Source organism: Vipera berus (genome assembly GCF_964194415.1).
Source record: "Vipera berus genome assembly, chromosome: 3".
In the NCBI taxonomy this organism is placed as follows: domain Eukaryota; kingdom Metazoa; phylum Chordata; class Lepidosauria; order Squamata; family Viperidae; genus Vipera; species Vipera berus.
The window spans coordinates 152,740,862-152,757,655 of NC_138204.1; positions in this window are offsets into that span (position 1 = coordinate 152,740,862).

Below are 16,794 nucleotides of genomic sequence, written 5' to 3' on the forward strand. Positions count from 1 at the left end.
GTGTCTTGCTTAGCAATGGAAATTTTGGGCTCAGTTGTGGTTGTCAGTCAAGGATTACCTGCGTGTAAATCATTTCACCCCATATAAATGTATGAGTGGTTTGGGTTTGCTTTTTTTGCACCTTGCTAATCTGCAGCAGAATAAACATTAGTCAGGACAAAGGCTAACTAATGTTCATTTTTCTGCAGAAGAAGTCTGAACTGCTTTTGAAAATGGCCACATGGACAGAGTCTCGGCTTTTTTTTTCTGTTTCTTTTGTACATAGAAAAATAGCTTCACACCTGCAACAGTACAGGGCTTTCTGCAAAGTCAGTTCCTAGACTGACTATACGGCAATACAGCTTTGCATCAAAAGCACTTTAAAAAAAAGTAGTTTCTTAAAAATCTTGTTCTGTTATGAGCCACAGAGCATTTGTGAGGTGGAAAAGAAATAGCTTGCACCTGGCCACTATACAAAGTAAATCCAATCCCATATGTTTCTAAATAGACAAGTGGTTCTATATCCAGATAGTTTATTAAAATTGAGGCATAAATATATCAGAATAGAAACTTGTCCTACAAAGTAAGAAAATGGATCAGGTTTATCACAACTCCCACATCTCCAATACTGGCTTGTATTATTATCAGCATATGTCTGCATAGGCCTCCTTTCCATCTGAAGAATGTGTTAGTCTTAAACAATATGGTACCAACTACTAGAAATTGCAGTTAGGAAATCTCATATTTCCAGTGGAAACCTGATGTACAATTCTGACATTTTTCCAAAGTTCAGTACAAGTCACAATCATGGCTCCTTTCATAGGTCACATCTCACTTTTTGATGCTGGTTAATTTGGACAACTTAAAAGTGACAAGATCCCTTTGTTACCACTACTCATTAGAGCAGTGACATAGGCTGTCATCATTAACAAAAGGTTTAATTTAAAGCAATATAAACAGCACTGCACAGCAGTAGAAGAAGTGGCAATTAAAATGCATCTTCTATGATGGAATGAACTTTAACAAGGATCTTAATGATCAGATTAGAAGTCATGCATGAAGTTCTACTTCTAATGCATGGTAAATTCATAAAAAGGAGATAAAAATGTAATATAAATATGAAGTGTGGCATTTGTGAACTAGATAGAATCGTGACACTGCAGACATTTTGCCTTAATGAGAGGAGAAAAAAGAGAAAAGAAAAGAAATTCTCCACTGCCAGTGCATTATTTGAATCAATTTAGTTTAAATATGCTTGCTTGCTTGCTTGCTTTCAATGAAGGTCATTATTTTGTAAAGTGATTTTTGTAATTGTTGTCATTCTATATCACTTATGTCACATTTAGGCTAGATTAATTCTGAGAGCATCACTCTAACAGATTATTAGCTAGCTGATTTGCTCAATGGCATGCACACACAGGCACAGACATAGGCACATACACAGAGAGAGAGACACAGACTCACACACAGAGACGTGGTCAAGCTAGTAGGATATCTCCTGTCAACCAGGGAAATTAAACAGAAGCTCCAAGGTGGCTTCATTTCAGAAATTTATTCTGGTTCATGGGCCAAGCTCTTGGGAGTTTTTATTGCTTTGTCTACATTGCTATCTCCACAAAAATTATAGACTTACCTACAATTTATAGTAGAATTTTATAAAATGGATTGAGAAACCAGCCCTTGGTGCAATATGTTTTCTTTCTCCCCCCTCCCCCACCATCCAATTAATGACCTGACAAATGGTTAGGCGGCAAATTGCTCTATAGCTATCTATAATGGCTGGTCCTCATTAAATAAATGGAAATACCTTAGGAAATACTTAGGGATAAAGACATATACCCCCTAGATTAATAGATAAATCCCTAATCTTACATGTAACAATGAAAGAGCTATGGTGTCTGTAATCAGAATGGGACATCAGATATGAGCAGCATTGGTGGACACTTGGAAATATTGGAAATATTTGGAAAATAATTGGAAATATTGTATCCCGGAGAATGTTTTGTAATTATTATCTCTCCTAAAACTGTAATTCCATTCATGAATTTTCAAACCAGTTTAACAACTATGGCTGGTAAATTAGGTGTTTCTGATAGATATTACAACTGGAAATTGTCCTTCTCTAACCTCCCTAATCCTCCCCAGTCTTCTTTTTATAGATACTACTATTATAATGAGAAAACAGCACATTGCCCCTTCTGCTGGCTTCCCCATTGACTTTGCTTGTCCGAAGGCCGCAAACAGTGATCACAGGACCCCAGGACACTGTAACAGTCATAAATATGAAGTTGACAAGAATCTGAACTTTGATCATGTGACAATGGAGATGCTGCAATGGTTGTAAGTCTGAAAAAGAGTCATAAGTCACTTTTTTTAGTGCCATCCACAGAAATTAATGAGGTTTTGAGAGGGGATTCTGTTTGAAATAAAGATGGATATTACTAGAATACTAAGTCTGTATTTCAAGGCAGTTAATTATACACCTCACAACATTGTATCCACTTAGCTTAATTCACATGATCTACGTATACACACGTATTCACATGGTCTGTATACAATGAATGCCAGACGTGTTAATGATTTCTCGCTGGGTTTCTGTGTACATGACTCTAGAACAGGGGTAGGCAACCTTGCCTCTTTTGTGACTCATGGACTTCAACTCCCAGAATTCCTGAGCCGGCAATGTCCACAAGTCACAAAAGAGCCAAGGTTGCTCTAGAATAAAAAGTCTTGACTCCTGTCAGTGTCCAATGTGGTTTTCTTGGCAAGATTTCAGAAGTGGTTTGCAATTGTTTTCTTCCTAGGGTTGAGAGAGAATGACTTTGCACCTACCAGAGTTTTCGATCTCCTGGCTTCTACCCTGGTTCCTTATGCACTAGCCTACACTACATAGGTTCTTGAAAACAAAACAAAATTTAGAGAAAACATGAAGATGGATCAGGGCTATGAGCAACGGCAGCCATTCATGAAGATTCCAGTATGGTGTGTATATTATGCCAAGTGAAGCCAAGGTGATACAAAACAGGTAAAAATCCAACAATCCTAAAAAAGAGAACACTGTAAGATACTAGTGGAATTCCTGCCTAAGTGTTGAATTTTAAATCTCCCCACTTTCTCTCTAAAACATTTCTTTTTATTCAGTTTTTGGGGGTCTTGTGGTTTCATGTCCTAGAATACAATAAATAGCCCAATGTCAATTGGACACTGAGGCAGAGTTTAAGAGTGAATTTCTCTTGAGTTGTTTAGATCATATACCTTCTTCTCCTGTTCCCCCTTTCCCCCCCCTGCTATTTTCTATATGTGACTTCACAATTTTAAAATGCTGCCACCTTCTGTCTGTTTTTCATGTCCCATTTATCAACAGTAGCAGCAAACTCTACCTATATCCGGAGATTTATAAACTGATTTATACTGATCCCACACAGCTCTTCTGCAATATATATATCTATAACATGACAAGTTAAACACAGAGGCTGCCAAAAGATCTCAAAAGGGTCAGGAGCTTTCATGCAGCAGCACTTGAATATACCATTATGAGTGCCACCTAACTAAAGTATGCTCAATAGTTTTGACAGCGAATTATTTGAACAGCACTTCATTTCTGTGCCAAAGACTGGCACGGTGTTAAAACACTGGCATTACAACGGTTAAAGGTTCCAGGAGTTAAAGATGTTTTATTTTTGTTTTTTAAGAGGAGTACTGCAGATAGTTGGAGTCAGCTTCAGTTCTGACATTCACATCATTTGTCAACTACTTGGAAGATCCCAGAATATCACTCCCCCCCCCACAAATAAAACTCCCAACCCCACCCACAAGGAATTTAAGTTTATCCTATAGTTTACAGTCACTACAGATTAAGTATTAAACTAATATATTACAAATTTAGACAGAGGACTTTGATGCGCAACACATTTTAAGCATTTTGAAGCGCTGGTATCAATGAGGCACACCTGCAGTAAAATAATAGTGTGTATAGTATCACACTAAACATTGAAACTAAACATTAAGAAAACCAAGATCATGGCATCCGGCCCTCTCAATTCCTGGCAAACAGATGGGGAAGAAATGGAGGTAGTGACAGATTTTATTTTCCTGGGCTCCAAGATCACTGCAGATGGGTACTGCAGCCAAGAAATTAAAAGATGCTTGCTTCTGGGGAGAAAAGCCATGGCAAACCTAGACAGCACACTAAAAAGCAGAGACATAACCCTGCCAACAAAACTGCATATAGTCAAGGCTATGGTCTTTCCAGTTGCAATGTATGGCTGTGAAAGTTGGACCATAAGAAAGGCAGAGCGCCAAAGAATTGAGGCCTTTGTACTATGGTGCTGGAGAAGACTCCTGCAAGTTCCTTGGACTGCAAGGCGATCAAACCGGTCAGTCCTAGAGGAGATCAACCCTGACTGCTCTTTAGAAGGCCAGATCCTGAAGTTGAAACTCAAATACTTTGGCCACCTAATGAGAAGGAAGGACTCACTGGAGAAGAGCCTAATGCTGGGAAAGGTTGAGGGCAATAGAAGAAGGGGATGACAGAGAATGAGGCAGCTGGATGGAGTCACTGAAGCAGTAGGTGTGAGCCTAAATTGACTCCAGAAGATGGTAGAGGACAGGAAGGCCTGGAGGAACATTGTCCATGGGGGCGCGATGGGTCGGACACGACTTTGCAGCTAACAACAACATAGTATCACACGTGGGGAATAGAGACAGAAAAACAGATCTTCTAGTCCAATCTCCTCAAAGAGGAGACCCTAGATTCTGCCGAACCAAAACTCCTAGCTTTCTTGAAGTATCACATGACCCTTCTATCTGTCCAAATATTTTATAATTTTGAAATGTGAAAAATGTAACCAGGAAGGCAGCCTCTTCAAATAGGCATTCTGTTGATACACAAAGGTGCAGCTGCAACATTTGTACACCTCAGGAGTCCTTTGAAATCCTGAACTGAAATACATCAAATATAGGTTGCCATTACTATTAGGCAACGGGCCAGTTTACCTCTAGCTGGGCAAGGCCTCTCATATGGGAACTGTTGTTCTTTGAGGTACACACATACAAGCCTCTAGCATTATCCACTAAGCATTAGTTTGGTAATATTACTCCTTGCTAACATTACCAGAAAATCTCTTTACACTAGAATTCAGGGAACTGAACACCACAAGTTTTAAAGTTGCCATGTTTGGAGAGCCCTGATTTTGAGGATTGCTCTGAAGGGGCTAAAGAGATCAGATACTCTAATTTTTCAATATGCGAGAGTCTTGAACATCAATTGTCACATTGATAATAGTTTTGGGATGGGAATGTCAGATTAGAAATACCAAACAAGACTTTTGCATGATGGTGGCCAATGGGGTAAGATCTTATCCCCGCCCCATCTGTCTCTCTGTTCTGGTTTCAGTAATGTTTAAAATTATAATCTGGCTAGTTTTAAAGTGTTCATATTTTAATTATTTTTTCTATTTTATAACTTGTGAGCCTACCCGGACTCCCCTTCTAGGGGAGATGGGAGGCATAAAAATTTAATAAATAAATACAGGTAATCCTCAACTTATAACCATTCATTTAGTGATTGTTCAAAGTTACGACGCCACTAAAAAAGTGATTGGTGACCATTTTTCACATGAGTGTTGCAGCATCCCCATGGCTACGTTATTAAAATTCAGACACTTGGCAACTGACTCATTTTTATGACGGTTGCAGTGTCCAGGGTCATGTGATCACCTTTTGCGACCTTCTGACAAGCAAAGTCAATGGGGAAGCTGGGTTCACTTAACAACCATATTACTAACCTATCAACTGCAGTAATTCACTTAACAGCTATGGCAAGAAATATCATAAGATGGAGGAAAACTCACTTAACAAATGTCTCACTTAACAACAGAAATTTTGGGGTCAATTATGGTCATACGTTGAGGGCTTCCTGTAACCAAAAATAAATAAAATTTATCCCTCCATCACTTACCCTCATAAGCCTACCAGACCTGTTTGCCCCAATTCCCCCTTCAAAGTGGTTACCATCTTTTTTTGTTCTCTTGCCTTTCCCCACACTTTGACTCCCTTTTCCCCAGAGCAATGGTCCTGACCCTCTGGAACCGCTTTGTCAAAGAGCCACCAAGGCCAATGCAGGATATCTATCGTTCTTCCTCCCTCTCCAGTTTCCACAAGGACATGAGGCATGGGGTGAGAGGTGGCTTGACAGAGGAAGGGGGGAATGGTTTTGAAAGCAGTGCATCACTGTTCAGGACTGACAGGGAGTTGCAGGCAGCCGGCTGGCCGCCCCACCAACCTTTCCATCAGAAGGCGAGGAGGAGGGAGAAGGTGAGCTCATCCTATCTGATTAGGGCTGTCACCATCCGACCGAGTTTGCAATTAGTCCATGCCAGCCTCGTTCAAGCTTGGATTCCTTTCAGCGATGACGATGGGCATGGGGGATGGGGAGGAAGACTTGAGCTCCATTGAATTGGAGCGTGGCATCTGCTGCATATGGAGGGGAGAGGTTGGGGGGTCAGTGGTTGATTTTGATAAAGTGTGCCAGATTAATTGTCTCCCGTAATCCTGTTTGTCATGCTAGATGTGTAGAGGAGTCTTTGTGGCACAGCCTGACATATGGGCTAGCCTGCTGCTTTGCCCAGCACATGCTCTTCACAGTTGGCCTAGTTCCCAGAGCCTTGTTTTCTTGGGGAGCGGGCCTCCTGCTACTATTCATCTGGCCCTCCGCTCCACAAACAGGCTTGCTAATCTTCAGGCCTGTCTGGGCTATTCAAAGCAATGGCATTATTCAACAAGATGGAGGGGAGAGAGCGAGAGAAGGAGGAGGAAAGAGAATGAAAAGCGATACATGAGCTTTTTTCCCCTCCTCATTCTCTTCTTTCTCTGGAGCATCAAGCAAAACAGGGCAGGGAGAGCCTGATGATCATCTGTTTTCAAATCAGGGTCTATCAGCAAATGAGAGTTTATTAGTTCCTAAAGGAAATAATGACAAACTCCAGACAAAGCACAATTTACCACAGGCCATATTTATGCCTGTCATTCTCAAACTAGTGCTCTCCAGATGTACTGAGATATAGTTGCATGATTCTCAGGCAACTTTCTAATATTCGTGTCTTAAAATGAGTCAGCTTTTTAATTTTGCAGATGCAGACAAGGTAGAAAAAATGTGGCTTCTTCCAAATAACTCAAGATTAGAATTCTAAAAAGTTTGCAAAGAGCTGGGGAAAAAAATACTTCTAAACTTGGTCACAGAGAGAAAGAATGGAAGTAATTTAATTACCCAGTGGAATGGGGGGTGGGGAATCTTTATATTTTGACAATGGCAAAATTGGGTGCAGGTAACAAGAAAGATATATTCCTAGGAAAGGAGGCCACCACTGTGCTAAGGCAGTGAAAAAGACAAACTCAGTGTTAGAATCTATTAGGAATAAGATTGAAAAGTATCTCTGTTTCCTGCAGTCACTCAAGCAGAGTGCAATCCCATGTTTGCTTATCTGGCAGCCAGTCTCATTGAATTCAGTGAGATGTATCTAAGAAGACATGCACTGAACAGATTGTTCCTCAGGATTTTGCTACAGAGAAAAAAAAGCATGTTCTAACAGTGCAACTAATATACTGTAGATTACACTGTTAGTTGTATAGAATGGTGCTTCTCAACCTCAGCAACTCTAAGATGTGTGAACTTCAACTCACAGAATGCCCCAACCAACATATTCGCTGGGGGAATTCTGAGAGTTGTAGTCACATACCTTAAAATTGCTGAATTTGCAAAACATTGCTAAAAATATAATCAGAATACTGGCCATCACATCCTCCAAAGAAGATTGTGGAAAAGCTATTAGAAAAGGAAGAAGATAAGAATTAAGATTCAAAGAGTGAAATACTTGGATTATCCTCAATACAAGAAAAAGCTAACTATATTGGGAATAATAGTTGAATAATAGTTCAAAATTTAAAAAAACCTCAACAATGCATGATAAACTTTTATAAATTGTAAACGGCATCAAAGAGGATGAACAAACATTTTTCTCTGTAATACACAATTTAAAAAAAAATCATGAAATTGTGCCAGATAGATTTTTTTAAAAGAAGGAGGAGGAGGAGGAGGAGGAGGAGGAGGAGGAGGATTTGGGGATACAACTCTTATTTATGCATTCTGCAACAATAGCTACTATATTAGATGAGTTACATTTCAGCTATATAGTTTTGGCAGTATACCTCAATGGCAGTAGAAGAGGAAAATTAAATAATTTTTCTACTCCCTGCCTTGCGGGAATGTTCCTTAGAGAAAATATAGTAGTCTTAATGGGGAAAAGCATACGTTGCTAGGGTCTAAAGGTTATTGGTGGTTAGGAAAGTAGATCAGTCTGCAACTTCATTATTTTTATGAGGAAACAACGACACTGTACATTATGAGTTTTACCCAGCACTGTTTCCACTTGCCACTCCCTCCAAACTATTTTGAAGTCAGTAATGCAATTAACTTTCCTCGCTGAAGGCTTTGGAGCACTGACAAAAGGAGGCAAAGAATATCACAAGCAATCTGTTCTCTCTCTTCAGTCGACCAATAGAAGAACACACAAGCCTCATTTAGTCTATGTTCTGCCCCCAAGCTATTGTAAAGGCAGCAACAAAAAGGCCGTCATTTCATCCAAACAGGATATTTAATTAATTGCTATGGCCATTCACAGGAAGGAAGGAAGGAAGGAAGGAAGGAAGGAAGGAAGGAAGGAAGGAAGGAAGGAAGGAAGGAAGGAAGGAAGGAAGGAATTCTGAACAGTTTCTATATAGGAGGTGGTTAAAAAAAAAACCTACCAAGCTAAGAAACTGTCATTCCTGTTGTATATAAAAGCTTTTTGTTAATTGTGATGGAGAAAGAGACCATGTTAGTAATTTTGCAACTTGGGACCCTTCCCAGTATATTTGACAGTGGTTACATTTTAGTGTATTAGTTATTATGGGAGAGAGAAAAAAAAGAACTTAATCATAAAAAAACAGAGATAAACAGAAAGAACAGGATTCTGTCAGTGGTCTGCTGAGCTGAGGGGTGGAAAGAGAGAGGGTCCTAGAGCAATAAAAATCCCTTCACTCCTCATTTTTTTCATGAAAGGAAAAGGAAAGAAATTACTTTCCTATCCTATGTTTGTCTAGGGCAGGGGTAGGCAACCTCGGCTCTTTTATGACTCATGGACTTCAACTCCCAGAATTCCTGAGCCAGCTTGCTCAGGAATTTGGAAGTTGAAGTCCATGAGTCATAAAAGAGCCGAGGTTGCCTACCCCTGGTCTAGGGGTTGGGAACAACCACTTGTTGTAAATCCAGTTGATTTACAACAGGGGTCTTCAAACATGGTTCTTTTATGACTTGTGGACTTCAACTCCCAGGATTCCTCAGCCAGCTTGAAGTAAGAGTGGTAAGATAGTGTTTCAGGGTACAACTGATGAAATGACAATAAATTAGTTTTACTATATAGATTTAAATACATTTTCCCTGATTTATTTATTTATTGTCTTGATGATATTTTCTGTGCAGTTTGTTGACAAACAGAATAACTGACTCTATCAGTTGCTATTAAGCAAATATTGCTGCCATATTCAACTGTTATCTAAACTGGTTAAAATATATGAAAGTGGAGGGCAAGCCTCTACTAAGGAACTCCACCACTAAAATTTTGCATATTGTCATTTTAGAGTCCATACATACAACATGAATGCCAGAGATGTTAAGGGAGTACTCTAAACATAGCTGTACAAATGGGGACTTCCACATGGATTGGGAAAATCAGGTTCATACAATCCCAGTTTGGTGAGTATGGAAATATCCTCTGCTTCATCATACTATATATATGCAGATATTGGAAGAATCCAATCAATAAATGCACCATTAGAATGCATACTCCTCAACATGGCCCCTTTGCTCTTTGTCTTCTCTAAGATATGTAGATACTTGAAATTATTCTGAAAATTATCTTCTCAAAGTAGAATTGCCTTTTATCTATACGGGCACCAAGCCTCTCTAATTTTTATTATGAGTATTGCTTAAACCATAATGCTATGCTAAAAATTGCATATTAGGGATTAGCTCTCACTGAACACAGTGTAAGTTGCTTTCAATAAACAAGCACAAGATTGTTGCATATTTTTGGGAAGCCAACTCTGAAGTCAGAAAATGCCCGACAAATGTCATTTTCCAGTAAGATTATATTAGAAACAAAACAGTGAAAATCTGTTTACTGAGCCACTATAATGTTTGGAGAAATTAAAGACAAGAATCATGATATAAGTATAGCGCTCTTGACTGACACACCAAGGCTTAGTGTATTGCCGATTCTTTCACTGAACAGATGTCTCTTGGTCATTAAAAAGGGTCAGCTGAAATACTTACCCTTGGGTGCCTTTGTCTCCCATTATTGCAATAATTGATGTGCACTCATCACCCCAGGTCAATAAGTCACAGCCTTTGGTATGGACTATCTCTGACTTGTCTGCCTTAGTTGTGAACTTCAATGAAGGTCTAGTCCTCACCAACTGTGTGCTCCTTAATGGTATCTCTCTGACAAATACCATGTCCATTGTAATGCAATGGCCACCTGCTGCTACTTTTGCTGATTTCCTTTTCTTTCCCTGCAGGTGCACAAATCTGTATAGGCATCCCCTGGAAATGCTGAATAATGGATGCTTCCTAATGATCACTTGTTTCAAAACCATAAAAACACACACATTTCTGGTATAAATCTTCTTTTCCCTGTTTAAGGAGAAAATTCTACCTCTATCTCCCATTCTAGGAAGATTTCTCACTATATTCCCTTACACATTTCCAACTGCTACTGCAATTCCTCTATGGTGCTTTCACATCCATGTTCAATTTCGGATGCCTCTACATTACAGAAGTAGTTTGGTATGCCCATCAGTCATTAAATGAAGCCTAAATGTGCTTTCTGTCTCTTTCATTTCTATGAGCAAATGAATTTTTCCGATGGAATTTGATGGCCATAGGTATAATTTGTTGTAAAATGATGGAGATGCTGCTCAATACAAATGCCCATTAATAAATAAAATCCTGGCCAGTCAAGGAGCTAAAGCATGTGCACTTGAAAGGATAATTTCATGTAGCAGGCTGCTATTTCTCTGCTTTATTTTCATTGTTCAGTCTGCAGCTGCAGGCAGCTAATGAATGCAGTTCTTGTGAAAATGGATACTTCCAGATAAAATTTCCTCCTACCACTGTATATTTGGAAGAATTATCAAGTCTGTACAAGTCAGTATCACAATGTTATATGTAAATACATTGGAAGAACAATATCATATCTGCAGGGTCTGGTTTTGCTTTTAAATGCACTCCAAATAACTTGGGGAATGGCATACATGTAAATCCCATGCATGTAAATTCCATTTCTAGTTGCTGCTTCAAGAAGAAATGATCACATTAACTTAGCAATGTACTCCAAAAATATAAACAGTTAAGATTTACAAGTCAGATGATATGTTCCTGCCTTCCTCGTTTCCAAATTGCACACTGAAACTTTGACTTCAACAAAAAAAATGTGATGCTGCTATTTTATTTTTAAGTCAGCGATTTTGTTTTGAAATGTTATGCAACACAGGGAAAACCATTTGTTTCTGTGAATGCACGGATGCCCAGATCATTTTTTTTCAAACCTCCATAAACTATTTCATATCCACTATTAAAAATGGATGGAATACTTTTTATGTATTTGTGCATTAAAGAATAATGAATACACATTCTTAATCATGGGTACATACATAAACATAAATGTTAAAGTTATTTCACTTTAAGTTGAATTTGATCTCCATGCCATGAAGTTATTTCAAATTTAGAAGAGTTGAGAGATAATATAGGTGTATGTCCAATGAACGCACAAGACTACAAATCAGTACAATTTTTTCCCTAAATTATACTGAGGCAAACAGTGCAATTTCCTAACTCAGCTCTGCCTGTCTTCTAGAAAATCAGACGATATATGGATCCCTAGAAAGTAGGGGGAAACATAATGTCAAAGAACAGAAAATGAGCATGAGAAAGGGGGGAAAGAAAACATCCACAATCTATAGAAAGTCAGATTGCAAATCTTGAGATACCAGCCTTTATTTGGTCATTTTTTAAAATTTGTGTTACTATTGATATTACGAGAAAAGATTAGAGGCCCCATTTTTTCATTGTTAATTCAGTGGCAATAGCTTTGTCCTCTCCAAATAAAATGAATGAAAAATAAAAACACTGCCGTAGTTCCATTTTGTTGCCCACATAAATCAGCAGTCACCTCAGCCTCCATTTTCTACCTCATGAATAACACCTATTCTGGCTTGAGAAATGCCAATAATTCTCTTCAGCTAGATATAATTTATTATTTTGCTAATAGGACCAGTGGATCTTGCTTTTTTTTTTTTACAATTGCTGTCAGACAGTGGAATAGTTCTTCCTAAGGTAGGAGCATTCTTTTAATCTGGCAGCATTGCCCAGTTGCATGAAAAGAAAATATTGGTCTCTTAAGCTGCTGAGACAAACCAGTATATTGCAAAAAAAAACACCAACAAAAACAAACCACAATGTGTTCATTGTGCACACAGTCAGGTCTAAATAATAATTTTAAATAATATCAGAATCAACATAGGAATCCTATTTCCAAACAGAACCACACGATACAATTAGGCATAGGTCTTTAGTATAGCCTGTCTGGCCACATTTTTCCCAACTCCCTAAAGCAAGACTCATTGCCTGCAATGGTACATGGGAATGACCTTGAGATCAGAGGGGAAGAGAGGCTGCCTAGGCAGTGGTGGGATTCAAATATGTGAACAACCAGTTCTGTGTGTGGATGCCAGTTCTGGAAGTTTGTTCTGGGCCTGGACAACAAAAAATTAGCTACCAGTTCTACTGAACTGGTGTGAACCGGCTGGATCCCACCATTGTGCCTAGGGAACAATCAGATAAAAGAAGAGTGGGAACCCAAAGCTGCATAATGGGCAGAGAAAGAAACTTAGAATCTGCACTGACTTATCAGGCTGTAAAAGAGATGGCAGGAGATTTGTACTGTACCTTCAGACTTGCAAGAGTCTGTTAATGTAGCCTTACAAGAAAGTAGAGTTAGCTCATCAGGTCTATTTCCTGTCTGGTTTACCTAGGAAGGTTGACATTGCCATGCTGTAAGTCACAACATTCTGAGGGTCACAACATGGTTCTGTCTAATGGGCAACTAATTATTCATTGGTGCACAAGTAATCATGATTTCTGCTGGTGCAGTAATAAAGCATACTTTCCAAGAAGGAAAAGAGAGAGCAAGGATGTCAATCTATGATGTGTTGATCTGACAAATGAGAATTTCACCCTACAGGAGTTGAATTCCAAATTGAATTAGGCAGGGTTATATAAAAATGTTATTAGAAAAACTGACCAGAAACAAAGAAATAACATTATTAAGAGCAAAACACTTGCGTACATTCTCAATGATGTTGACTCATGTTCACTTTCTAAAATAAATCATTTAATTTATTGTGACTTCATTATTATTTGACAAACAAGGCTGATGGGAACACATTAAAAGAGACCCTAGTAAAAACCATCCTCTGACATTTCCTCCAATACTGGAGGAACTTTGAAAATTACATATATCTGGGCTATCAAACACCCATGAATAGATTACTTTTACCTAAGATGCTGCAAATATTGAACTGAATGAGCCTGAGGAAGGAAGTGATAGGGAGCATTCCATTTAGTCCTCTGACATCTAAAGTTACAAAAAAAACTTTGCATGAGACTATCTTAATTTGCCTCAAAAAGGCCTTTTGGACTGTCAATGTGATCAAGCCACATTGATGACATAATCTGCCTATTTGAAGTACTTCATGTCACTCTGACAGTCACTTCTATTTCTAATTACTGGGAAATACTTCACCTTCCACTATGTTCATGAGCTCATTGGAAATACTAGACATGGCGTCTACACAAATGTTATTTTATTTATTTATTTTATTTAGTTATATTTATATACCGCCCTATTCCCTGAGGAATATGGGAGTATCGGGAAACCCCCATTACAACTCGCGCGGCCACATTCTGCACCAGTTGAAGCCTCCGAGTGGTCTTCAAGGGCAGCCCCATGTAGAGAGCGTTACAGTAGTCCAAATGGGAGGTCACAAGCGCATGAGTAACTGTGCGTAGGGCGTCTCGGTCCAGATAGGGACGCAACTGGCGCACCAGGCGAACCTGGGCAAAAGCCCCCCTGGTCACGGCTCCTATATGGTCTTCGAAATTGAGCCGTGAATCCAGGAGGATGCCCAAGTTGCGAGCCCTATCGACGGGGGGTAACACCTCACCCCCCATCATTAAGGATGGAATAACTTGGTTAACCCGAGATGCCGATATGCACAGCCACTCAGTCTTGGCGGGATTGAGACGAAGCCTGTTTCTCCCCATCCAGACCTGAACCGCCTCCAGGCACCGGGACATCACGGAGAGGGCATCACTGGGTTGGTTCGGGGTGGAAAGAAAAAGTTGGGTATCATCAGCGTACTGATGATACCCCACCCCAAAACCACGAATGATCTCGCCCAGCGGCTTCATATAGATGTTGAACAGGAGAGGCGAGAGAACCGACCCCTGAGGGACTCCACAAATGAGAGACCTCGGGGCGGATCTCTGCCCTCCTGTCAACACCGACTGCGAGCGGCCCTGGAGGTAGGAGGAGAACCACCGTAAAACGGTGCCTCCCACTCCCAGCCCCCTGAGACGCCGCAGTAAGATACCATGGTCGATGATATCGAACGCCGCTGAGAGATCTAATAGGACCAGGACAGAGGAGCAACCCCTGTCCCTAGCCCTCCAGAGATCATTCACCAGCGCGACCAATGCCGTCTCCGTGCTGTGTCCGGGCCTGAAGCCCGATTGGTACGGGTCCAGATAATCAGTTTCCTCCAGGAACAGAGGGAGCTGATGCGCCACCACACTCTCAACAACCTTCGCCAAAAAGCGAAGGTTGGAGACTGGACGGTAGTTGTTTAAAACAGCCGGGTCCAAAGCAGGCTTCTTGAGAAGGGGTCTCACCACCGCCTCCTTCAAGGCGGCAGGAAAGACACCCTCCTTCAAGGAAGCAGTTATTACTGCATGGAACCAGCAGTATGTTAGGATTGTGGAGTTGTATGCAAGTGCTAGAATAGTTCTTCTGGTTATGGCAATGTCCTGTGGACGCCATCAGAGCAACACAGAGTGAAGCGACACCAAAGTAAAGCTCCCCTTCGAAACTCTGCACAGCCCTACACAACAATTATGAAATCCATTTTTATTTATTGCATTTCAGTTCTGCTAAATGTTCATTGTGAAATTGAGATCTTGTTTATTTTAAAGCAGATTTCCTCAACCTTTTTGGCTTTGTGGACTGGGGGGGAAGGGATGGTTCTGCACATGCAATGGTCACGCTTTCAGCTCCATTTGTGCAAGATGTGGGCATGTGCCACTCATGCAAGTGGAGCACATGCACATGCTTGCCCACTGCTCATGCAAGTGGGGATGCACATGCGTGCTCATCTGCCACTTCTGTGTCCCGGTTCTGAAAGGCTCAAGACTAGGTGCAGCACGGGGGTTGGGGACCTCTGTTTTAAAGAGTCAGTACTTATAATAATCCCACTTTAAAGGATAGGAGATTTAGCACTGAGAGATTATGTTATCATTGCTATTCATTTAAAGTGCTACACCTCATTAATAGCTTGGTCTGGTTCTCATTTCATGGAAGCAGTAATAAAACCAGGAGAGAATTGCCCACTAGTACTGCTTCCAGTTCTATTGGATACTGCCTGCAGGTAAAGGGAAAAGGCAAGAGCCAGCATTTGAGATAGTGACACAAAATTAGGAACAATTCAGTGTCTCTGAAGAGCCTATCACAGTGACATCCCCAAGTATGCTGAGATGTTACACCAGTGATTTCAAAAGCCAACAGGGATGGACTAGTGCAAATTAGGGAAACATGAGGAGGCTTGAACTTTTTTATAAAATGAAGTTGGGAAGTTTTTGTAATAAAACAATTTAGATTGTTTTCATTTTAACACAAAAATGTTTATAGGCATATTTTGAGCTGGCCTTTAATGAACAAAAAATTTTATATTGATATGAAATATTACAGTCTGAAGTCTAAGGAGGCCAGAATCAGGTTACACTGTAAGGGAAGGTCACAGATGTGAACTTTTCCATGCTAATTTTGTTCCATAATAATCCCCTCTGATTTGCAGAGAGGCTGGATACTAAGCCCCTGTCCCTAAAAAGCCTGAAGAAGCTTCCATGCGACAAAACTTTGGCTTCGTTGTTTCTTCTATCTGTGCCTCAAAAGCAGCAATGACCATGCAATCTTTATCAAGGAGCAAGTGATTTTCTTCTATCATCAACTGCGTCTGCCGTAGTAATTAAGCTGCAGTATCTCATAGCTTGCATGTTATGCAATGTTCAGGTGACTGCAAGTTCTGCAGTAAACTCCTATCTGCCTGTCTATATAAATGTTATGCCAGAATATTATGAAATGATTGCAAGATATGGATGTGTGATCTTTGAAGTACAACTCTATTGTTTTCCATTTTTGCATGTGTATGTGAGAGCATTTGTGGGTGTGTGACAATTTTGTTTATTATTATACTATGCTATGGAAGAAATTCTGCATTATTGTCTACCAGGCATAATGAAGACTTCACTATAATGGGTTCCTCAAACGGGTAGGACTTCTTTGTTCTCATTAAGGCCAATGAGAGCCAATAATGTTGCATTCTAATCTCTTATTAGCCTTATGCCATTACTGCTCCCAACTGTCAACAAAAATTGGTCTAAATAGA